The 26,755-nt window shown below is 42.9% G+C and overlaps 1 long non-coding RNA gene across 1 annotated transcript in view; it reads right to left on the bottom strand.

Moving 5' to 3' along the window:
• Window positions 1-26,755, bottom strand: part of LOC139828077 (uncharacterized) — a 168,662-nt gene that overhangs the window by 73,983 nt on the left and 67,924 nt on the right. Inside the window, exon 4 of the long non-coding RNA XR_011739266.1 lies at window positions 21,999-22,091. This is a non-coding gene — a long non-coding RNA (uncharacterized lncRNA). The remainder of the gene's footprint in view (window positions 1-21,998; window positions 22,092-26,755) is intronic.

Genomic DNA, 26,755 nt, shown 5'->3' with positions numbered 1-26,755 from the left:
ACAGCCAATTTATTTTTTCTCCCTCTCAGCTCCATTTTGAAAGTTTACGAAACCAGGAGCATGAAATAACTCATCTAGAAATCAATGTTTTGTCATAGTGTGCTTGATTTTATCTTGCTTTCAAAGTGCTTGGATTAATTATATCATTAAGCATGAATTACCAAAGTATTTTAGATATTACACATCCAGATTTAACATACCCACTTGCCCAAAACACAGAAATTTGTATGCCAGAGTTTCCAAAATACAAAGCAAATCCTTCAAAGCGCTTGTAAGCACCAAGCTCCCTTCCAGAAGACGAGTGGAGCTGGCATCCCGGCACAGACGCGCAGCAGCCTGCGTGCACACACACACGCACACACGTGCCCTGCAAACACCGTGCAACCAACACACTGGGGAAGCAGTTACGCGTAAGCTCTCCTCTGAGCCTGAAGGATGTATGTATTTGCATTTACAGCATTATCACAAAAAAAATGCTTATTTGTAATGCCTCAGAGGCCATTGACACACACTCACTGATGTGCAGTGTTTAAAATTTGTTCACATCAGATCACTTTCTAACAATATCTCCTGTTTATAATCATCTTTTTGCCCTGTTTAAGATGCTTGCAGGGAAAAGACAAACCTCGTAAAAAGAAGTAGAGGATGCAAGAAGTTAATGGAATCCAGTTGTAATGAAGTTTATTGAAAGAGCAGGGAGACCAGAATGAAGAGCAGAGATGAGTGTCTGCTGAGATAATTTAAGACCAGTAGACAGCGTCCCAGATTCTTTACTGGATCCATAGGTTTTCCCTCATTACTCAGTCTTTCCATGGTTATAGTAAAACAACAACGGAAATGTCTTCTTTGTATTGAATGAATCCATTCACACCCAGGAATTGGATTTCTTCCCACAAAATCATTTCCAGGCCAGTTAAAACAACAAACAAACAAAACCTTTCTTCTAGCTGTTTATATCTGCAGCACCAGCAGGTACATGAAATCAATGTTCTCCCAATTAAAGCACTCTATATGACGAGAAAAACCACAACATCCCTGCAAACAGAAAATGAGCTTCACTAGAATAATTTAGACTTCTTTTTTTTTCTAGAAAAATGCTGTAAGTGAACTGATAATCTAGTACAATAGGACAATGTTCAAACTGTGTGAATGGAGGGAGTCAAGGCCTCAACAATTTGAAGTGGAGAGGGAGAAAGTTTCATGATTTAAGGAAAAACATCAGATGCATGGCACACTGTCAAACAGAAAATAATGCTACTTTCAAGGTGTTTTATTTGTCAGCCCTCAAAAACAAATCATGAAAAAGGCAGCTGACCAGAACCCAGAGAAACATTCTCTAAGAGCATCCCCACATTTCAGCACAAGATTCCTAAAATCTCCCAAAATGAATTAATTTAGTATTGTGCAGCCTCTCCCCATGGCGTGCCCAGAACACCAGGACAACATTAACCCTGTACCCTCCAGCTGAAGCATTTCAGTGTTACAGCATCCAGCAGAAAGCTAGAAACGTCTTTTCACCTTGAGTGTGAGAAAAATGGATGTATAGGAGTGTATGTTTGTACAATACACGGGCACTAGGATAAAAGTGATAGATAACATTTTGGCCTAATTTCTGCAGATTCTGGAAATAAGCAGGTGATAAATGGCTGTAACTGTAATGAAAGACAGTGGGAAAAACAAAAGGAATGAATAAGAGCGAGAATGCCAAGTTACACACAAAAGAAACAAAAAGTTTGTTATATGCAAAGCATGAATGCCAATTCTGAAACATGTATTCTGCTAATTTTGCCAAGTCTGATCAAAATATTCTATTTGAAAAAAAACAAAACACAGCTTGACAAAGCGTTTTGAGTTTTGTTCTGTTGTTGTGGTTTCTTTACTATTATTTTTAAGGACTTTCACACTACAATATATAATACTATATATAATACTATATATATATATATATATACACTATAAGAAATTTCTTGTTAAAAATTATTTTTTTTGTCAGGGGTAGAAAACAGCTACTTTTAACCCTTTGGGTATAGTAAAACATAAAATATTACAGTCCAATGAAAGGCACCTTTGTAAGACCACAGTAGGTACATTGTTCTTCTGCTGCCCTAATTATTATAAACGATCCACTTTACATTGAGCGCCTCTAGGCCTCCCAGGAATGGGACATTAGTGGACTCCATGGTGGTAAGAACTGCACAGATATAGTCTGCTTTAGTTCTTCTGTTATGACAAACATCCCAAATTCTTGGCTGAGGTTAAATGGAAATAGTGAGGAAGATGTCACAGTTGGAGATGTCATGAGGGTCATGACTGTGTGAAATGAAGTAGGAAATAATTTAATTAGGTCCTGGCTCATTTTAATTGCTGTGAGATGTTTTCACAGAATGGTCCCTAGCATTTTGTTTAAATACTCAAAGAATATTTTCTGTAGATGTTAATAATGTTTGAATTTCAACAACTGCCAAGAAGATGGATAAAGCTTTCATTTGTTCATTGATCAATTCCTAAAACATAGTCATAAAATCAGAAATAGTGGTTGATTTTGATATTTTAATCTTACTGGTTCTGTATGAAGTAAACCCTACGAATCTGGAAGAGCATGTAAAAATGCAATCAGCAGAACACCAAGAAACATGTGCAAACACCTCAAGAACTGAAACCAAAATAAGAAAGACTGTTTTCGTTACTGCTGTTCTAAAATTTTTATGCCATGTTTGCAAAGTTTGTTGTTCTCTCAGGTTTCACTCAAATACAAATGGCAATAGGTGCAATCTAGCAGTCAAAGAGTCACAGACAACTGGTAACAAAAACAGGCCAGGAGATGCCTGGTTTCAGGGATCTATGAATATGCTCTGGACACTACTGCTGAATGATTTGCATTATTGGATGACTCTAGTATTTTCATATCGCTGTACAGTGCATTAAATGGCACACATAGATACAAAGATTGTGAAACAGGGAACTTTGAATTTTAAACAGTATCAGCTTTAGCTATATAATTTATGCATGCTTAGTAATTGCTACAATTATTTTTACACATTAAAGAACCTTCTTTAATGTAAGTAAGAGAATTTAGCAGATAAGCCTGGTGTCTGCAGCAGTTTTGCTAACAGGTTAAGAGTTCCTTAGCACAATGCAGGGTATTTTAAGTGCAGTATTTACTAAAATTGATATATTTGTTGATGGCTCTAAGACTGAGTTGATCACATAATTTACTGCATTTGCCGCACCATTGTTTAGCACTCGTGTCCAAGGGATGGCCACAGAAACAGGAGTGAAAGCTCCATTGTCAGCCCAGCCATGAGTAACTGAAGAGAATGAATTGCACGCTTGTTGTAGACCAGCGAGGATTTAATAAACAGTAGGATGAAGTACTTCTTGGCTCTGCATACAGAGGGTCACAACTGATCATCCACAAGTAAACATTAGTTTTAAAAACAGCTTAGATACAAAAGGTCATTAGAGATGCACTGAGGAGATTTCACACATTCTTGTACCTTTGGTTTCTTTACAAGTCACGGAATAAGGTAACAAAGCCTGCACACTCACGAGGCAAAAGCCTAACAAGCTGATCTTTGTAAGCGGGCACCTCATGCTTAACTGGAGGGCACAGAGCAACATCCCCCGGGTAACCAGTTGCAAAGCCTTCCTCTTCTTCTGAATCAGGGGTTGAAGTGTCACACACGTCTGGTTTTAGCATGTTTGAAGACCACAACACACAACAGTCAGTACTTGATAATCACTCTTCACTTCTTCCAAAACACATTCATCTAAAAGTAAACTCTGAGCAGGCATCATTTGATATCCTGCCTTTATTACTTCTGGCTCCCTAGAAATTAAGGCATGGAAAGAAATCCTATTCATAGGACATTCAATGATGACTGGGTAAGTTCCAGTTCTACGCAAGAGGCATCTTCCAGACTTCCTCTCAAATCCTTAAGAAGATCATCGAGTCCAACCGTTAACCTCACACAGCCAAGTCCATCTCTGAACCACGTCCCCTTGAATCTCAGCTCAGAACCACGCTCTGTTTGCCTGCTCTGCTCAAGCCACAGAGGAGGGGCCAGGTTCTCAGCTCAAGGAATATGGGGATTATGACATTTCTCATCTGCACGAGCGCCAGCGCCAGCCAGAGCGCTACCCATGCAAGCACCATGGGAGCAGACAGCGCACGGTGACGTCACCAAGCAATGCCCTGTGACATCAGAGAGCCATGGCCTGTGACCTCACGTCCCTCGCTGCTTATCTGCGGGCGCCGGCACCGCCCGGCCCAGCCTGGCTCGTGGCTGGACTCCTGCCGAGCGTGCCTGCGAGGTCTGGAGGTCGGAGCGAGGCTTGTCCCGGTGCTGGCCGGTGCTTTGGTGCTGCCGTCGGCAGCTCTCGGTGCCTGTTCCAGAGCCACCCCGTGTTTCCCCGGCCCTGCCTGGTTCAGGCAGCCGGGCTCTGCGGGACACGCTTGCAGCGGCAGAGGTGAGCTCTGCGGGGAAACGTCCCCCAGGTGGGAGATGGGGCTTTGAGAGCTTGCTGGGTGTCCTTCTCAAGGGGCCTGGGCAGTTCTTCCTCCCAGCCTTGGGACAGCAACTGACCATGGCCTCTCTCTTTTGCAGCGTGTGACAGCAGCAACAGGGAGCAGCTCCTTGTCCTCTGCTCTCCCCAGCCAGCGGCAAGAAGCAAACATGGCCACAGAAGCAGAGTGGAGCTGCCCCATGTGCCGCAGCGCTGACGATGAAGTGGCCTATGTGACCCCCTGCATGCACCAGCTCTGCCTGGGCTGCGTTCTGCGCTGGGCCAAGAGGAGATCATGGTGCCCCCTTTGCAGGCAGACTGTCAGCACAGTCATGTACTCTGTCTGGTCAGAGCATGACTTTCTGGAGATGGATCTGCCAGAGCCCTCAGATCCAGCGGCTGACAGTGAGCAGGACGAGCAGGAGGCGGTGGAGCTGGTGCGCAGGAACTACGTGGCCGGCTTGCAGCCCCAGGTCTGGGCTGGCCTGTTCCGCGAGTCCGCAGAGATCATGGAGCCCCTGCTCTCCTGGGTCGACGAGGTGCTGCAGGGGCCTTTCTGGTGGGAGCTGGCCGTGGCACAGGGCGCCATCGTAACAACTCTGTGCCGCCACGGCCTGGACCAGGAGGCCTTGGTGCGCGAGCTGCAGCCCTTCCTGCAAGGCCAGACGGTGACGTTTGTGCGCCAGCTCATGGACGTCGCCGCAGAGCGCTGCAGTGAGCGGGTCCTGCGGCAGCTGCAGCTCCTGGCGCCCGCGGCTGCCCAGCAGCAGGAGGACAGCCCTGCGGACACCCCTGGGCCCACCGCCTCGCTGGGGGGACCTGCTGTCCCCAGCCCTCCAGCGCAGGAGGAGCCACCTGAGGAGCTGGGGCAGGCGGTGGCAGGTCCCTCCACTGCTGCCCAGGGCAGGGACCGCTCAGCTGGCGAACCCCGGCGCCCCCCGAAGAGGAGGGCCAGTGACCCCAGCGTCTCCGCAGCCCACAAGAGGCCACGACGCCGCCGACAATAGGGTGACCCGCACACCAGAGAAAGCAAGTCCGGGCCAGCAGCTGGGGCAGGCGCTGGCCCTCAGGGGCACTTGGAGACACAACCACAGGGAGATCGGGCTGCACAAGACATTTCTCCCTGACCTGCACCATCCATCTATTTGTCCTGGAAATTCTATGGACGTCTAACTCTATTTCTGATGTAGTATATAGAATAGTTCATCTATTAAAGTATTTATTCTAAAAGTTGATTCTACCCTCTGTTCTTCTTATATATGGTACTGAGTGGTGAAAAAAAACCCGAAAACTGTCATACATGAAGGGTTGTTGAAATTTATCCAGGAATCTACAGAGTAATAACATATTGTTTCCACGGCTGAAGGCTCCTAAAACTCACAGAATCACAGAATATTAGGGATTGGAAGGTTCCTCAAAAGATCATCCAGTCCAATCCCCCTGTTGGAGCAGGAACACCCAGATGAGGTTACACAGGAAGGTGTCCAGGCGGGTCTTGAATGCCTCCAGAGTAGGAGACTCCACAACCCCCCTGGTCAGCCTGGTCCAGTGTCTGTCACCCTCACTGAGAAGAAGTTTCTTCTCAAATTTAAGTGGAACCTCCTGTGTTCCAGTTTGTACCCATTACCCCTTGTCCTATCATTGGTTGTCACCGAGATGAGCCTGGCTCCATCCTCCTGACACTCACCCTTTATATATCTGTAAACATTAATGAGGTCACCCCTCAGTCTCCTCTTCTCCAAGCTCCAGAGCCCCAGCTCCCTCAGCCTTTCCTCAAACGAGAGATGCTCCACTCCCTTCATCATCTTTGTTGCCCTGCGCTGGACTCTCTCCAGCAGTTCCCTGTCCCTCTTGAACTGAGGGGCCCAGAAATGGACACAGTATTCCAGGTGTGGTCTCACCAGGGCAGAGTAGAGGGAAAGGAGAACCTCTCTTGACCTACTAACCACCGCCCTTCTAATACACGCCAGGATGCCATTGACCTTCCTGGCCACAAGTACAACACATCCTTTCGGCTGCCATTGTTGTGCATTCAGAGCAGACTCGTCTGACACTAACAAGTATATTTTGCCTGCATCTGTCAGCACACACTCTGAATCTGACTGTTTCTGTGAGTAGTGCTGGTACTGCCTTCCCTGAGCTGAAGTGGGAGCTGCTGATTACAGGGACATAAGTCTGAACTAATGAAAGCATCTGTTTTTGCCTCAAAGGCTGATCCTGATACACCTTCCCTTGCTCAATTCACCAATAATAATTTTTTAGGCATTCTATGTATGCTTTACACAAAGGATGCGAAACTGCTGTGTCCTTAAGGTGATTTGTATTATTAGCTAAACACGCAAATGATGAGCTTAAGTAAAACCAGTACTTTTAAGACATGTAGATAATTGTTATATTAGGTTGGTGCAAACAAAACTGCAGTTTTTGCATCGTTGAAATTTGGCGTTTGCTATTGGATGCATTCTTAAATAAATGTGCTTATGTTATACATCATTTCACTGCACTTTTCTCACTTTTATTTTTTTGCTACTGACCTATTACTTGCTGTTCATTTTATATTATCATCTCTGGAAATGACGTTAGGCAAAAAGCAAATTCAAGCGATTTTCTTTTTTGAGTTCAAAATGGGTTGCAAAGCAGCGGAGAGAAATCACAACATCAATGATGCATTTGGCCCAGGAACTGGTACCGAACGTACAGGGCAGAGGTGGTGCAAGAAATTTTGTAAAGGAGATGAGAGCCTTGAAGCTGAGGAGTGTATTTGCTGGCCCCTGGAAGGTGACAACGACCAACTGAGAGCAACCATCAAAGCCGATCCTGTCACAACTACAGAAGTTGCTGAAGAACTCAACGTTGACCATTCTACTGTCATTCGGCATTTGAAGCAAACTGGAAAGGTGAAAACGCTCAAGAAGTGGGTGCCTTGTGAGCTGACTGAAGAAGAAAAAAAAATCAATTGTTTAGAAATGTTGTCTTCTGTACAAAACAAAATGAACCAGTCCTCAACTGGATTGAGATGTGTGACGAAAAATGGATTTTATGCAATAACCAGCAATGACCAGCTCAGTGGTTTGACCAAGAAGAGCCTCCAAATCTCTTTCCAAAGACAAACTTGCACCAACTAAAGGTCACAGTCACTGCTCGGAGATCATCTGCTGGTCTGATCTATGGTGTCCTGGTTTTGTTAACCACGTTGGGTGCCAGATTAAACAGCAGTACGGCTATGTGTTTGCTAATGGTCGAGCAAATCTTTAGAAAGGCTGACTAACAATACTTTTGTTTTTCGCTAGGAGAGTTTGCAAATGTTTTAGAGAATTTTGAATATCCTTGGAGCTTTGATAGAACTGTGATGGTGTTATCTGGTTTGCTGAATGTGTGTCAGTTTGTGCTACTGTTAAGAGAAATCAGGTTCAATAGGAGGTTTGCGTCTCTTTTTAGTCCTATGACTTGTCAACTATACTCCAACTGAAAAAGAGATACTAGCAGCATATGAAGGAGTTCGAGCTGCTTCAGAAGTGATCGGTACTGAAGCACAGCTCCTCCTGGCACCTCGACTGCCGGTGCTGAGCTGGATGTTTCAAGGGACGGTTCCCTCTACACATCATGCAACCGATGTTACATGGAGTAAATGGATTCCATTGACCATGCAACGAGCTCGAATTGGAAATCCCAGTTGCCCAGGGATCTTAGAAGTGATTACAGACTGGCCAGAAAGCAAAGACTTTGGGATATCTCCAGATGAGGAGGAAGTAACATGTGCTGAAGAAGCACCACTGTATAATATGCTTTCAGAGACTGACAAGCAGTGTGCACCGTTCACAGGTGGATCCTGTTGTCTTGTAGGAAAACATCAAAGGTGGAAAGCTGCTGTGTGGAGTCCCACACGACAAGTTACAGAAGCCTCTGAAGGACAAGGTGAATCTAGCCAGTTTGCAGAAGTGAAAGCCACCCAGCTGGCTTTGGACATTGCTGAACGAGAGAAGTGGCCAATACTTTCTCTCTATACGGACTCATGGATGGTAGCAAATGCCTTGTGGGGGTGGCTACAGCAATGGAAGAAAAGCAACTGGCAGCGCAGAGGTAAACCCATTTGGGCTGCCAAACTGCGGCAAGACATTGCTGCTCAGCTAGAGAGCCTGCCTGTAAAAGTTCGTCATGTAGATGCTCATGCACCTAAAAGTCGAGCCACCAAGGAACATCTAAACAACCAACAAGCGGATCAAGCTGCTAAGATTCAAGTAGCTGAGGTGGACTTGGACTGGCAACATAAAGGTGAACTGTTCCTAGCTCGGTGGGCCCATGATGCTTCAGGGCATCAAGGTAGAGATGCAACATACAAATGGGCTCGCAATCGAGGGGTGGATTTAACTATGGACACTATTTCACAGGTTATTCGTGAATGTGAAACTTGCGCCGAAATCAAACAAGCGAAACGGTTAAAGCCTGTAGGGTATGGGGGATGATGGTTAAAGTATAAGTATGGAGAAGCTTGGCAGATTGATTACATTACACTTCCACAAACACATCAAGGTAAGCGTTATGTACATACAATGGTGGAAGCAACCACCGGATGGTTGGAAACATATGCCGTGCCTCATGCTACAGCCCGAAATACTATCTTGGGCCTTGAAAAGCAAGTCCTTTGGCAACACGGTACGCCAGAAAGAATTGAATCAGACAATGGTACTTGTTTCAAAAACAGTATTATAGACAATTGGGCTAAAGAACATGGTATTGAGTGGGTATATCATATTCCATTTCATGCACCAGCCTCTGGAAAAATTGAAAGGTACAATGGTTTGTTAAAAACTACACTCAAGGCACTTGGTGGTGGAACCTTTAATAACTGGGGTCCACATTTAGCAAAAGTCACTCGGTTGGTCAACACTAGGGGATCAACCAATCGAGCCGGGCCTGCCCAATCAGAAATTCTTCATACTGTAGAAGGAGATAAAGTCCCTGTAGTACACATGAAAAATGTGTTAGGAAAGGCAGTCTGGGTTACTCCTGCCTCAGGCAAACGCAAGCCCATTCGTGGGATTGTTTTTGCCCAGGGACCTGGCAGCACCTGGTGGGTGAAGCTTAAGGATCGAGAAGTTCGGCGTGTATCTCAAGGGGATTTGATTCTAGGCGAAAATATTCAATACTGAACTGCATGGTGTGAATTGCCATACTAACCGTGTTTAATAAGTGTCTTTCAGATCAAGACACTGACAATGAAACCAGAGCTGGCTTCTTCGAGTGGCGCCTGACAACTTCTTCAAAGTCAATGTCTTTAACCACAAACAGTGGTCATGAGATGCACTTGTACCATTTTTCCTGCCCTGGGAGACTGTTGTGACAAAATTAATTTAATGAACTTTTCAAAGGATGGTCCACCAATTAACTACTCATATGTACATATGTGTAAATATATATAGTAGTAGTGATTAATTTGATTGCATTGGTAGATTGTATTGATAAGGTTTAAGTATTCCGTGAATGGCATATTATAAGGGGTGGAATGTCCTGGTTTTGTTAACAAACAAGTTTCTCTTTTAGTGAATTTTCCTGTCAGCTAAAGCCTTCATATTAGCTGAATTTTCCTGGAGAACCAGATACATGTTTTGGTAAATATAGCAATGGAATGCGAAGTTATTGATAAGCATGGATGGACATCTCACGAGAGGGGCAACAAGAAACAGGTGACCAAGAAACTGACCAACTGTGCATAACATTCCATTCATGTGAATACTTTATATAAAAGTGGAAGATCACAAGGATCTTGTCTGTTTTTTCCCTTCTGCTTATGGCCGACATTAGGAGAGGACCTTGCCAGTCGTCCCTGCAAACTGAGGCCTAGTGACAGACTTAATCCAGCTCCGGTTGGCTGCAGAATCCAATCCAGGACTTCGGGTGCTGCAGTTGCTGAGACTTTCAAGATTGATTTTGTATATTTTGTATTATTTTCTCTATTCTTATTAGTAGCATTAGTAAAACATTTTTAATTTTTCCAACTCTCTTCTCTCTGTCCTTCTTTCCCTCCCGATCACCTGTCCTTAGTGGGAAGGGGGGAGACGGAGGGCCAAAAGGGGGAAGGGGCGAGGAGGACTTAACAATACATCTGCCAGGGTTTGTCAGCCCACGATCTAAACCCTTGACATACGGCTTTCTGAATCCTGCTGAAACCATTCCATCTGAGAAGTCCGCTCAGCAAATCCATGAGATGCACCGAAAACCGCAACATCTGCAGCCAGCATCGGTCAACAGAAAGGGCCCAGTTCTCCTCCGTGACAACACCCGACCACATGTCACACAACCAGCTCTTCAAAAGTTGAATGAATGAGGCTACGAAGTTTTGCCTCATCCACCATATTCACCTGATTTTTGCCAAACGACTGCCACTTCTTCAAGCATCGTGACAACTTTTTGCAGGGAAAACACTTCATCAATTAGCAGGATGCAGAAAACGCTTCGCAATAGTCATCAAATCCCCATACGTGAATTTTCAGGATACAGGAGCAAACAAACTTATTCCTGGTGAGCAAAAATGCGTTGATTGTAATGGTTCCTACTTTGATTAATAAAGAAGTGTTTAAGTTTGGTTATAATGATTTAAAATTCACAGTCCAACACTACAATTATTTTTGCACCATCATAATAGTATTTTTTTTTTCAAAAACTAATTACAGTAGATTAAATGATGTCAAAATCCAGTTTACGAAAAATCCAGTTTTCGCATGCTTGAAGACCACAACAGACAACAGTCAGTATTTGATAATCCCTCTTCACTTCTTTCAAGAAACATTCATCTAAAAGTAAACTCTGAGCAGACATCAGTTGTTATCCTGCCTTTATTACTTTTGGATCCTTAGAAATTAAGGCATGGAAAGAATTCCTACTCATACGGCATGCAGTGACGACTGGGTAAGATCCAGTTCTACACAAGTGGCATCTTCCAAGCTTCCTCTCAAATCATTAAGAAGGTCATCGAGTCAAACGGTTAACATCACACTGCCAAGTCCGTCCCTGACGTCACCGAGCGATGCCCTGTGACCTCACGTCCCTCGCTGCTTATCTGCGGGCGCCGGCACCGCCCGGCCCAGCCTGGCTCGTGGCTGGACTCCTGCCGAGCGTGCCTGCGAGGTCTGGAGGTCGGAGCGAGGCTTGTCCCGGTGCTGGCCGGTGCTTTGGTGCTGCCGTCGGCAGCTCTCGGTGCCTGTTCCAGAGCCACCCCGTGTTTCCCCGGCCCTGCCCGGTTCAGGCAGCCGGGCTCTGCGGGACACGCTTGCAGCGCCAGAGGTGAGCGCTGTGGGGAAATGTCCCCTGGGGTGGGAGATGGGGCTTTGAGAGCTTGCTGGGTGTCCTTCTCAAGGGGCAGTTCTTCCTCCCAGACTTGGAAGTGACCATGGCCTCTTTCTCTCTTGCAGCGTGTGACAGCAGCAACAGGGAGCAGCTCCTTGTCCTCGGCTCTCCCCAGCCAGCGGCAAGAAGCAAACATGGCCGCAGAGGCAGAGTGGAGCTGCCCCATGTGCCGCAGCGCTGACGATGAAGTGGCCTATGTGACCCCCTGCATGCACCAGCTCTGCCTGGGCTGCGTTCTGCGCTGGGCCAAGAGGAGATCATGGTGCCCCCTTTGCAGGCAGACTGTCAGCACGGTCATGTACTCTGTCTGGTCAGAGCATGACTTTCTGGAGATGGATCTGCCAGAGCCCTCAGATCCAGCGGCTGACAGCGAGCAGGACGAGCAGGAGGCGGTGGAGCTGGTGCGCAGGAACTACGTGGCCAGCTTGCAGCCCCAGGTCTGGGCTGGCCTGTTCCGCGAGTCCGCAGAGATCATGGAGCCCCTGCTCTCCTGGGTCGACGAGGTGCTGCAGGGGCCTTTCTGGTGGGAGCTGGCCGTGGCACAGGGCGCCATCGTAACAACTCTGTGCCGCCACGGCCTGGACCAGGAGGCCTTGGTGCGCGAGCTGCAGCCCTTCCTGCAAGGCCAGACGGTGACGTTTGTGCGCCAGCTCATGGACGTCGCCGCAGAGCGCTGCAGTGAGCGGGTCCTGCGGCAGCTGCAGCTCCTGGCGCCCGCGGCTGCCCAGCAGCAGGAGGACAGCCCTGCGGACACCCCTGGGCCCACCGCCTCCCCGGGGCAACCTGCTGTCCCCAGCCCTCCAGCGCAGGAGGAGCCACCTGAGGAGCTGGGGCAGGCGGTGGCAGGTCCCTCCACTGCTGCCCAGGGCAGGGACCGCTCACCTGGGGAGCCCCGGCGCCCCCCGAAGAGGAGGGCCAGTGTCCCCAGCGCCTCTGCAGCCCACAAGAGGCCACGACGCCGGCAACAACAGGGTGACCCGCACACCAGAGAAACCAAGTCCAGGCCAGCAGCTAGGGCAGGTGCTGGCCCCCAGGGGGACTTGGAGACACAACCACAGGGACATTGGGCTGCACAGGACATTTCTCCCTGAACTGCATTATCAATTTTTTCCTTCTGTACATATTTCTGTCTAATGTAATATATGTATTTCCTTGGTTCAACTATCAAAGTATTCATTCTCAAAGCTTGTTCTAGCCTTGCTTCTTCTTGGATTTGGAAGTTGGTGGTGGGAAAAAAATCCAGAAATCTACATTATAATAAAATACTTTTTCCTCTGGTGAAGGCTCCTGAAATTCTAAGTACAACACATCCTTCCGGCTGCCATCCTTGTGTATACAGAGCTGACTCATTTGACACTAAAACAAATTTCAGCACACACTCTGAACCCGAGTGTTCCTGCTAGTAGTGTTGGTGCTGCCTTCCCTGAGCTCAAGTGGGAGCTGCTGATTACAGAGGCATAAATCAGAACTAACGAAAGCATCTGCTTTTCACCCAGAGGGTGATCCTCCTGATCACCTTCTCTTTGATCAATAGACAAACTCTATTTTTTAAACTATATATGGATAGAAAGGGGAAGCAAAACTGCTGAGTCCTTAAGGTGATTTGTATTATTAGCTAAATACACAAATAATTAGCTTGGAGGAACATACATACTTTTAAGACATGGGGATCATACTGATAGTGTTTTACAAAAGTTACGTAAAAGACATTAAATGGTACCAAAGCCTAGTTTACAAAAGGTAGTGTACACCACACGATTGTGTGCACACACCTCTCTGCACAGAGCATGACAATTGTCTTTTACCAGATCAAAGTTTGTGGCGTTTCACATCCCCAGCCCCTGGACTGCTGGGACTTCCAGGTCTCTCCCCAGGGTGCCAGCCCTGCCAGTGCTCCCTAACACAGTGCAGGCACAGGGGCAGGAGAGGACACCTTGGGTGGCCTGTCCCTGAAATATTGTGAAGCTACAGAAGGTCATTAGAGATGCACTGAGGAAGCTTTCACACATTCTTTCACCTTTGGTTTCCTTACAAGTCATGGAATAGGATAACAAAGCCTGCACACTCATGGGGACAAAGCCTAATGACCTGATTTTCTAAGTGGGCACCTCATGCTTAACTGGAGGGCACAGAGCAACATCCCCCGGGTAACCAGTTGCAAAGCCTTCCTCTTCTTCTGAATCAGGGGTTGAAGTGTCACACACTCCTGCTTTTTGCATGTTTGAAGACCACAATAGACAGCCAGTACTTAATAATCCCTCTTCACTTCTTTCAAAACACATTCATCTAAAAGTAAACTCTGAGCAGACATCATTTGTTATCCTGCCTTTATTACTTCTGTCTCCTTAAATTAAGGCATGGAAATAATTCCTATTCATAAAACATGCAATCCTGACTGGGTAAATTCTGCAGAAGTGGCATCCTCCAAGCTTACTCTCAAGTCATTAAGAAAGAAATACACCTCAGCTGTAATACATGAGCCATGAAAAGTGCCCACAGTCATTCAGGAGAAAAATACAGGCTTTGGTCTTCGTCTCCAGCTGCTCAGACCTACAGTCTTCAGAAGTGATGGAGGAAGAAGGAACTTGCATTTGTAACTAGATCTGTTGAAGCAATTCATCCTTAGTGTTCGATCACAATATATAATTTTTTGTTTATGTTCCTTCTAGGATTATCTTCACAGCCTTCCAAGTCAATCCAGTCAGACTTAAAGGACAAAGTTCTTCAAGGCCTCCAACAGAGCTGCCTCAAGTCATCACATGTAAGGGCATCTGAATCAGCTCCTGCAACATCTCCAGGTATTTCTGAGACTCTTAGAAGATACCACATGCCACTTCATAATCTGGACATTCAAGCAGCTATTTAAAATAGTTCTTTTGATGCAGTTTGGTCCTGCAAGCCTGGCTTCAACAGCAGAATCCAGAGCCATGCCAACAATAATTCATTCCATTCTCATGAAGTCAAAAATACATTGTAAATGTATGTGTAATAGCCTAGTTTTAGTCAGATGGAGAACACCAGCTGCTTAATTCCTTCTAAAATAGAAAGAGAATGTAAAGCAACCAGGACCTTTGCCAAGTTTTCTCCAGAGTCCTCCAGTAGCTTATTTGTTCACAGCAATATAGCACACATCATTGATTTGATACAGCGTTAACCCAGGGAAAGTATGCCAGGGAAACCAATTGAAACTTCATTTTAACATTCAGATGTCTGGTTTCTGCTAACAGGGAAAGGTCAGCAAACCAAACCCATTTTGTCTCTTGGAGGTAAAGCACACTCTTCTTGTGTTCTGAAGTTTTCAGTGAAGGGAAGGACATGCTGAAGTACAAGTGCTGACAAAGATGTGATGGAATGAGAAGCATCTCTAGTAGGACTATAGCAGGTATACATCAGGACCCCAGGTCATCAAGCCCCACACAGATGCTTAGACTTTGGATCCAAGTCCCTCATCTTACAGCCATACTGACTGATTGAGCACAGAATAATATAAAAGACAAAAAAAAAAATCTCAATATGTACAAGTTAACAGAACACACATGCCTGCTGGTACCCAAACACAGGAGGAGGTATAGCTGTAGGGTTGGTGCAGGAAACACAGCCTGGGGACAGACAAACATCGGGGTGGTCACAGACTTGTCCTGCTGTGACAATCACCCCACCACAAGCTGAAGGAATCACTGCTGCTGACAGCTGAGGGGGCTGTGCGAAGCTTAGCTGCTCATCCAGCATCTGAGAGCTTGTATGTTGACTTCTTGAATTTTCCACCCCTTCCGCCCAGTCTTATGAACTACAAACTCTCACACTTAAAACTTGCTTCAGAGCTGAAGCACCCCATTAGAAAGCAGAGTCACACCTCAGAGCAAGCACGCATGAGATTCTCCTCATAAAAATCCCACTTTTCAAATAGAGGATATGTTTTGCAGCAGAGGCCTCAGCAATCAAGATCTTCCACCAATCCAACAATCTGCCTACAAAGCCTACAAATATTTTTTCTTTCAGACAGCTTTTTTCAGATTGATACATTTTTCCAGATATGTTATGTTTAATAATGTTAAAGAAAAACTAATTGGCAAGAAGGCATTGTTCTAATTCTGGAGATGTCAACAGTGGAAAGGATAAAATAAAACACCCTAGGGACGCAAGGAAAATTAAATTCTTTCCCATTTAGAAGAAAACCAGTTCTGTGTGTCATTCCCCTCCACCCCCCTTTACACCAACTCCATCAATTAACAAAGGTTATAAAGTTGTTTACATGTAAACAATTGGAGAAAGAACGACTTGAGCTTCAGGCAACAGGGGCAGATTCATCTGGCAGCACTGGTCACGAGAAGAGAGGGAAGGGAGGAGCAGCTCTGCCCCTTCACACACAGGCAGAGAAGACCTGGAGTAGCTGCTCCTGGACCCTGCAAGGGCTACTCCATCCATCACGCATTTAGAGGCATTCGGCACACAACCCATTACCACATGTGATGGAATATACATGTGCAAGAATACTCACAGGCGGGCTCCCTGTAAAGAAAACTGCAACTAACTTGTGTTACACTGGAGGGGCAGCCACTACTCTATGAAATGAGAATAAGGAAAGAGATGCAGCCTATAAAAAGTCACAGCATCTAACCCCTGTATTGTACAATGGCAAAATTAGTGCAATGCATTACATTACCAGATATGCAAAGTGTTTGAAGAAGTTTACTCTAAGCAAATAATCACTAGTGTTTTTCCGCTATTCAAAACTAAAAGTCATGACTAACACAGTTTTATATTATCTGAACAAGAACAACCACGGTCTTAGTCAAAAAGTAAAGTAAGTTCCAACCCTCATATTCATCCACTTGCACTGCACCACAAAATAATCTTGGAGATTATTTTCTAAACAGTATTCAATATTGGTCTTATACCTAAAATAGTAATAGTATAATAATTTGTTACATGCACTAAGGTCTCTGCCCCCACTGCAGTGTTTCATGTTGTCCAACAAAACTGCAGCAATGAAACCCACACACACCGGGAAGAAAAGCCCCAACACAAGCTAGCACTGCTTGCTTGCACTTGTGTCCTACAAGACATGACAACTAGATGACAGTGAGAATCAGAGTCCTGGACATCCTTAATAAAACTTGAGATTAAATGATTTGGCTTTGAAAGGCTGCTTCCTCCCCCTGCTCCAGAAAATAGCATTAGTCACCAGGTAAGGACAGAATCAGCCCTCATTTGTGGGTAAAATTATGCTTTCAAATAAAGCCTCAGAAAGAAGAACATTTCTTCATGCTTGAAGACAGAAAGTCACAGACAGAAGGCAACACTAAATCAGTTGGCTGAGGCATGAGAGGCAGAACTTTGCTCCTCTGCCCCAGTTTGCCCAGGGACAGGGAAGCACACACCAGAGGGTCTGGTGCAGTCACACAAGAGCTGGAGCCGCACTTTATTCATCCTCTGCCCTGCACTCCTCAGCCACGCTCAGGACAACATCAGCCTGCTTGCACAAGTTCAGTCCTGCCACTTTTTACAACGAGTGGAAAAATCTGGAAGAGGTAGTAGAGGAAATCAAATTTCGGATGCTATTTCTCAGCTATTTTACACCACCAGGTCTGCATGTCATTCGGCTACAGTGGAGGTGAGTTCTGTGGTGGGACTTTTATCTAGTCGCTGGGATTTTGAAAATCTTCAAATAAATTGGATGCACTACTGCAATGAACAGTGAAAGGTCAAAATGCATCCTTTACAGAAATGCTCCGACAGAAGAGGAGGATGTTGCATGTCCAGCCTAAGAAACAGTTGTAAAACATACTTAGGCCATAGAGCCTACAATAGTAAAATCATGACTAATAAGACTTGGTCTGAAAAACAGAAGTTTATTGTTTAAATTTCTATCAATTATCAAAACCCATTCCTAAATATATTTCTTTAAATGGAATTATTTTCAGACATTGTTTGGGTAGCCAGTACAGTCAAATTGAAGACTTCGTAAAACAGGATGGAAGGGTTTTGGTTTTTTGGGGGGCAAATTTGTGTGTTTGGTATTTGTCTGTTTGTTGTGGTGTGGTTTGGGTTTTTTTTGTGTGTGTGAGTTTGTTGGGTTTTTTTGGTTTGCATTTTTTTATTTTTTTTTTAAAAAAAGGTAACAAACCAGGGCTAGTGGTTTCAATACCAGAAGAGAAGCCCTGGGAACCTAATCTTCAGTTTTGGTTATAGACTAAATGCTGTACACAGCCATTAGCAAACTACCTGAATTGTCTACCTCAGTTTCCTTGTATTTAAAAAAGAAATAATTATAACATTTCTGAAGGACACTGCAAGAATCCCTTAATGAAGCTTAATTCAGCTGCTTAATTCATCAGGAATCACTTAATGAAGCATAATTGATAGTTAAGTAACTTCTTGATATTTGAAAATGTCTTTGCTAGCAAGAAGTATTGTTATTTTAATTGTTAATGATTTCTCTGGGGCAGTTTGGTAAAAACTGTTCAGGCAAATTAACTATTACTTGTTGAAAAATCATCCGTATTTCTGTGGCGCAGACTTTCTGGTATGTTACCTCAGTGGTTATTTGAACTGTGCGGTGGTGCACTTTGCAACAGATATTCCAGCATGGTTTAATATTGCGTTTGAATTACACCTGCCTGGGATCTCAAGTTAGCTTTTAGCACTGAAAAGTACTAGTAATTGTTAAAAAAAAAGTTGGCTAGGGGCCTTCATTGCTGAGGAAAGGGAAAAAAAGACTGAACAGTGGTGCTTTTCGAGCTTAAATACCATGCAGGGAAAGGCAGATTATTTTTGCATCACAGAAAACTATCCTGGAAGATTCCTCCCCACCACCAGTGCCCCTTTTGTAGGGGAGAAACATGTTCTAATGCCCCAAGCATCAAAAACAGATACACGACAAACAACATCTAAATTGTACTGTCAATGTCAGGGCTCTAAGCAGGGTAATAGAAAGGCCACCAGAGATGCAGAGCAGATGGTATAACTGAGGTCCCAACATCAGCAATGGTGCTTCAGTGCTCTGCCAAGCCCCACCTCTGGTACAAGACATTCCTCTTACAGCTTTCATTAGCAGCACACAATCTGCTCTCAGTATAAGGTAATATCCTCAGGGAGGTAAACTATTACCTCACCAGTGTAGCTGTGATTTTTTGTGGCTTCAGACTTGCTTATTCTAAACACTTGTTCCTTTTATCCAGCTCCCCACTGCTGTTCTCCATGTACATATTAATATAAATGTACTTATTCACTTGACCAAAGTTTTCTTGGCTACGTCACCTCTAAAACTCATGACCAGAACCACAAGGAAATGACACTACCATGTTTCACACCCTTTGATAGGCTTCAATAAACCATGAGAGGGTCTTCATTGATTCCCCCCCACCTTGGCTTCTCTTTGGCTTTCCATGCTGGAATCCAAGCTATCACTGCACTTTACCAAGTACAACTGCAGGATCCCAGGGCCCCACTCTGCCCCTGCAGCTCCACAGGGTCCTGTGAGCCACTGGGAGAACACACTGAATCCTATCACAAGCAAAAACACCCTCAGGCCTAGATTTCTGGCCTCACACAAGTGTCCCTTTCTATTATGAGACCACAAACTGCAGATGGACACCAGAAGGGAGCGACAGCTCTAACAGTTCCTCCTGCCATCACCATTTAGAAGTACCAGAGATCCCAGGAGCCATCACAGGCTATAAGGAGCAAGCACCACCAGACCACAGGTCCAACATACTGCCAAGTTCATACAAGGCCCAGGACTAAATGAAAGCAGAAAAAAAAAAAAAAAATCAGTTTGGAAGTGCTTTTATCTACTAATTTTTAGACAACTATAAGAAAGTCCTTTAATCCTGAACCAGGAAGGAATATTTAGCCTGTGAATTTAATTTATTTTGTTGACATCCAGTAAACACAGCTACCAACACCCTGGGCCAAAAAGCAGCTCTGTTCACCCTATGTTCATTTACTCAGTTCTACTAACATTTCAATGGTGATAACAATGAAAATGAAATTTCACATTTTAAACATTCCTTTACTTATCATAATATCTGATACGTAAGATGAACAAAACTCCCACTCAGAATCTTCAAATCTTGTAATGAAAATTAAAAGGGAAACGGTATAGTGGTTTAGAAATATTTTGCAAATATAACTTAAGCGTGATTTGCTGAAGAGCTGCAAACCAGTTGCATTTCCACTTCTGCTGGAGTAGGAATGTCTGGCCTTACACAACAGTCCATTACGGTTTTATTTAGCAAAATTAAAGCTGACCTACTGGTACAATTATTTAATTTTGTATCTCAACCCAAGTTTCTAATTAATCATTTAAGCCCTAGGAAATTGTGTCATCCTAAGCTTCCTAACAATCTACATAATGCAACAAAATATTACCTAATATAACCTGAATGACAGCAGTCCAAAAGTCAGCTTTCTTCAGGTCACATCAATGCACATTTTTTGTTAGAACTCAATATGTATCAGCATGCTTTCAGGTATTTCCTAAGGGATATGCAGTTCTTTGAAACAACGGCTATAAAATAATCTATAGTTCATAGACTGGATTATAGAGATGGTTGGGAGAATACAGTAGGGACTCAATGACAAATTTGTTCATGTAACTCCACCTGAAAACCTGACACACAACTGGAGAAGAACATTTGTCTTCTTGTTAGACACAATTCCTTAGCAGTTGCCTTTCACCAGCACAAGACAGCTCTAGAGAGACAATTCAGCTATCATCCAACCAGTTTTTCCACATTTTGGCCTTCCTTGTATTCTTTCTCTACCAAAATCCTTGCTTGAGTTCCTTGGTTGACCTTAGGGATATCACATGAAAGTATCTCAAAAGCTTCTCACTGTTTTAGTAGCTCTTTGAAATTACATCCCTTTTCCAGGATGATCAAGATGATCCAGGAGGCATGAAGTTACAGTTTAAAGCTACTAAATTTGTCTGGTTTTGTCCAAATACCTGGAAGCTTACACTTAAGATTGCAAAAAAAGGTATGAGAACTTCCTTTCCCTTTCCACTGCAATTAGACACAAAACTATCCCCTTCTCAAAATGTAGTAAATCATAGTTATATGGAATATATCTTATTGTATTAAGAAAACCCCAACTTTAGATCAGATTTTAGTTCACTTCTCCCAAACAAACATCACACCCTAGCAAAGCTGTGATTGCCAATGGACTGAGGCCATAGAGAAGCCCCTTAGCAAGTTCTGAGATGTATCAGAACCTCTAGATGAACTTCGTGTATCATAATGAACCGAGCCACGTATTAAATACATTCAGCTTGTAAAATGCAGAGTCAGTAAATTAATATGCTGTCCAACACATGTAGTTAATCCATTCCTCAAATTAAAGCTAACAATATAAAACAGTAGTTCAGATGAAACTGTAAGAGCATTGAATGGAGAATTACTTTATATCTGCTGCAATTGATACATCTACTTAAACATCCCCATTTGTCATTTTCACCAAAAAAATCTTGACCATTATTTGTATCACAATCCACTAGAAGCCCCAGCAATTTTCAGTGTATTTTTCCTACAGAATGACCATTTAACTATTCATTTCTAAGTGTATAACTTGACACATTTTCTTACATTTTCAATATTATTTTACTACATAGTTTTCAAAACCATTCCAATCTTTTGAAGTGGTTGTAGCCTTGTATCACCTGCCAATGCAATATGCACCATTTCTATTCTATCATCCCTATCAGGAAGGAAAGCATGCAATTTTACTCAACATAGAAGTTCAAGGCCTGCACAAATGCCATTAAAACAACCTTTTCATTTGATAGTGGATCACTGGCATAAGTTACTTGAATATGCTTTAGCAGCTAACTACTACACGGATGTCAGAATCACCTCAGCAAGTCCAAGTAACAAATAAAGTGTTGCTTCATAAGCATGCAAGGTGGCATGAAAAACCATACAATGGTATTGGCTGGATCTCTGTTATCCATGCCACCTGCTATAAATTGGTACCAAATGATTAGTTTTGGACAAGTCTGTCTGGATAATCCCAGATCTCCTCATCACCATATGGCTGCTGTCATACCTTTTGGGGAACTAACAATGAATGGTCTACCTAATTCAGACCAGGCAACGCAAAAGACTCTGCCATCTATGGCAGGGAACAAGAGCGCATGAAACACTCACCTCTCTCAACATTTGCCTTTTCTGGCATCCCTGCTCTTGTCCTCCTGTTCTCGTCCTGCTCTGGAACTCCAAAGTGTCAACAGAATGACTGCCCTTGGAAAAAAACAACAAAAAACCAGAACATAAACCGATCTTGTTCTTGCAAACACATCTGCATTGTATATCAACTGCCTGCCCACAGCACCTTGTTATCCCGCCCCTGGTCTGTCAGCCCATCTTTCAGTTTTAAGCTCCCCAAGGCAAAACACAGAACACTTTATGCTGTGTATACTCAGAATAACGTACGATGCTTCCTACAGCAGCTCGAGCACTAATTGAAGCTATAGCTTCCTGTTGTCACAGAGGTAACAGAATGCAATCCTTCTATATCCAAATTGCTTTCAATTGCTACACATGGTGTAAATGCAGATATTACATATGACAGCCCATAAAGAAGCAAGACATCATGTACATTTAAAACTTTAAGGACTGGGATCCCAATTTTGTAAGACAATCAGCAACACACTTCTCTCATTTACTACGCAAACAGAGACAATCATGGAAAATGTGTTTTACAATCTCATTTTAATAATCTGCAGCAGCAACCTCTTCCCAGTGCACAAAACATTTGTATTTAGCACAGACCAAAGTAGTTTAATCCACTCTGCTGATGTAATGACTTTGCCTTCCTCTTATGTTATGCTTTGACTGAAGTAATGCCTGAATAAGCATTTGGTTAAATGTATTTTTGTTTCCACTTTAGTAGAATACTTAATAGAGAAGAAAAATAGCCCACCTACTTTGACATTTCTTTTTATTTCTATAATTTTAAAAACACAAAAAAATCCTAGTTTTCCTAGCAGGCCTGCTGCATTGCATTGAAACGACCTTCCCTTAAATTATGCCTCAATTTATCACTTCAGCAATGGTTTCCGGTGCATAAAGTCGGCCTTGCATTTCAAATCTCTCTGGATACAAAGCCTTCAAAGAACATTTCCAGCATGTCCCCACCCACTGATTTGTTGTTCTTCTGTCAGTCCACACTTCTGACAAATATGTTTTGATTTGTTTGTTAGTGCTCTTAAGATGATGAGTAAAGAGACAGAAAAATTATTGCACATAATTAAGTAGCAAATATTTTGCCTAAGGGGGAAAATTGAGTAAAATCTGCACTCATACCACACCTTAAAAAGCTCATGACAGCAATCAATTAGATTTACTTTGTATGAACCAACTGTGAGCTAACAAAAATACTCAATATTATCCTAAGGATATAGTAATAATACAGTGTACAGATGTGTGAATTAGTATTTCAATTTTTTTAATCTGGAAATTAAACACTGCTCCGGTCTCTGAAAGCCAAACCCACCTATTCTTGACACAGCAAGAGAAAGCAGTGGCTGTCACCATGGAGATGTGCTAGGATATTAATATTTATTCACCTGGACTACAAACTTTTGCTAATATGTGTATCTTTTAAACTTCCATAGCATCTCTTTTCCCAGAATTGCAAGCACATCCAATGTCTGCTAGTTAAGGTTCTCAGCCCATTCAGAAACTTGCGTTTTCTCCAGTATGAACAGACAAAATGAACAGCAAAGGTTTTGAGGTTTGCCCAGGATCGCACAGAGCTGATGGCCGAGCTGGTGCGGTCAGAGCTCCTGTTGTACCCGTGTTCTGCTCTAACCACAGCACCCCACAAACCTGCTGCACTCACAGCGAACAAACAGGGCATTAATAAAAACAGGTTTTCAGGGTAAGCTTACACGTCTATACAACTAACACCACAGCCCAGAACAATTGTAGAACTCCACTAAATTTTTTGCTCTCAGACATATAGAGCCATGACTAGGACTTTTAACCTCTTTGCATCACTGTTAAAGGTCTAATAATTGATAACCGGCACTTGCACCTAGATTTTTAAAGAACTATAGGACTATGCAATCAGTGATGGAAGCATCAAAGCAAGTGAGCTGGGGCAGGGGGATTCCCCAGTTTATTGTTACACACTGCTTTGTACAACTTTGATTTCAGCATTTCTCCTACAGTGCTTTGAATTTACTTTGCCTTTTGCTTGCACAAGCATTTCACAAACAGCAATAAAAAATTATTTTAAAATTAGGAACTTATTTTAAAATCAAATAAATGTGTAGGGAGCTATAGAGAGTAGTCAGAATAGACGGAGTTGGCAACATCCATTGGTTAAGACTCCAGGCTAGGTCACTTAACCACGGGAGTTCCTTTGGTTTCTTGATGAAGTGGAAAGAATATTTACTCAAAGAATATACAGTTAGGATTCACAAAATGTTAGTCTATCAGTGGCCCTGAAATCCTGTTATATATGGCTTGATGAAATTGCAAAAGATTATGCTTCTAGTAACCTTTAGGGTCATTTCTTTCCCCTCTCTACAAAGGGCCTATACTAGACACCATTTAAATCCTACTTAAGACATTAAAGCATGATTTAAGTGGGATTTTAATGATTAATAAACCTTATGTAGGTCTTTTAAACCAGGCTGAATTTAATCTGTAGCTCCCAACGTCACATCCAGACAAGCTCCCCACAATTTTTCTGTACAGAATACAAAATACATGGCAAGTGAAAACATCTCGATTTCCACAACTATTATTTCAGTCACTGTCCAGACAACTGGACATCTGGTTATTTCCAGTTTGCTTCAGCACATTCATCACGTAAAGGAAAAATAAACCAAAAAGCACCAGAAACTCATCTTCAAACTACAGTGCCCTAAAAGCAAACTGTATCATCATCAATTATTTTAAGGTAAAACACATTCAATCTCTAATATAATTTATTATTATTAAAACTGGTTTCATATCTCCAAAAAAAGGTGTGAGCACTCGCAATCTTATGGTTGTCCTGTTTGTTCATCCAGGCCCTATGTTTCTGGTATCTACTAACTATATTCTCTTAAAGTAAAGTTTACCAGGGACCAACAAAAACCTTACTGGGTGAAGTTTGTACACAGTCAGTAGTAAATACACTGAATTATAACAGCGTTTTAATTAACTGAGCAATGAAACACGGTCATTTAGTGAGTTTCTATCTCAAGGTAATACTTAGAAGTACACAGCTGCTCTTGCTCCTTGTTTTGCTGTTCCTATGTTAGAGACCCAAGCGCAAAAGGCAGACAACTGACAGTAATTTGTCTCATGCTGGTTCAGGAAACAGAGCCCAACCCTTACATAATGAATTGAGAATAAATTTAACTTTTCTATGTAGAGTAATCTGTTCTTAGGTGTTCTTGCACTGACTGAGGGTCAGTTTTGTTTTTAATTTAACTACCCACCCTGGCTATATAATAAATCTTACATAAGCAAACACAGACAGTAGGATTAAAGGATAAACATAACTAATGCTTAGATCCAGAGACTGATGAATGGGGGGGGGGGGGGGGGGCGGAGCTAAACAAAAATCCCAAAAGATGCACCATGCACACACATCGCCTTTAATTTTCCAACCTGCAGAAAAATCCATCTTCTTTCTAAAAACGGACCTGTCTCTAAACACACTTCAGCTGATTTTGAACTTTGTGTGTGTTTTTTTGGCTGTTGTTGTGGTGGATTTTTGTTTGTGGGTTTTTTTGTTGTTGTTGTTTTGGTTTTGTTGTTGATTGTTTTTTCCTTCCCATTACTGCCTCATAGGAAAGGTTTTTTCGAGATACAGCTGTACAGAAGAAGAATGTCAACAGTAACCTGATTGCTATGAGAATTCATTATTTTATAGCTTCTGCACTCAAGACTTCAGGTAAAATCATCCTGGTGTTTGCTGAACACAGTGAAGGGACCAGTTTCACTGCAAGGCACTTGGAAAACATATGCTACTTTATATAACTGTTGAAGAAAATATTTCAGACTTCATTACAGCAATCAGTTTGGGGAAAAAAACACGTAATATTTGGGAATGCTAAACAGAGAAAATAGTGAGAAATTCTAACCCCAGAAAATTACATAGAGGAAGAGGATGATGTGAGCAACACAACCTTGATCGCTTTGAAACCACTGAGATGGCAATCGCCACAGTAAAAAGTTTTCTTAAAGAACACATTAGCAATTCGTACATCTCACTTCCACAAATGAGATCACCTAAATATCATAAAGTCCTTCTGTATTTTTTGTAAGTTATTCATTAGTCTGAATAGAAATCATAGACAGAGTTTACACTTTATAATCAATTGAATTTGCAGTTCATTGCATTTGATTATCATAATGATTACCTTATTGCCAAAAGTTTGTGTTTGTTCATGCTGATCCCATTTGAATTTCATTCCAAGCCCTTACTTGATCCTTCTTCTTGAATTAACATGAGTAACTTAGTTAAAGCACTTTGTTACAAAACTGACAAGTTTCACAAGGAAAATGAAGTTATTAATTCTCCACTTCTCAAAAAATAAAAGATGGGGTACAACTTTCTCAATTACCAATACATGGATCCCAGATCTTCCCATACACTGACAAACAGTAGAAAGCACAATATGAACATCTATACACATACAATTTACTATTGGAGAAGAACTAATGTTTTTTTCTAAGAAACTACCTAGCCTATTTGTGATCTCCATGGAAAAAGATGGTGAATCAAGCTCACCTTAAAAACAAAAAAGGAAAAATAAGATTAAAATATTTCCATATATTAGAAAGAGAAAAACATTTCTAAGAACAAGTCAAAGCCCAAGCATGAGAAAAATCCTGGGGCTTTTTCAGCCAGGACAATACCAGCTTCCACCATTGCCTTCTAATTCACAAAAGAAAAAAAA

The sequence above is a fragment of the Patagioenas fasciata genome, chromosome 5 (genome assembly GCF_037038585.1).
Source record: "Patagioenas fasciata isolate bPatFas1 chromosome 5, bPatFas1.hap1, whole genome shotgun sequence".
In the NCBI taxonomy this organism is placed as follows: domain Eukaryota; kingdom Metazoa; phylum Chordata; class Aves; order Columbiformes; family Columbidae; genus Patagioenas; species Patagioenas fasciata.
This window is presented reverse-complemented; position numbering and strand designations above follow the sequence as displayed.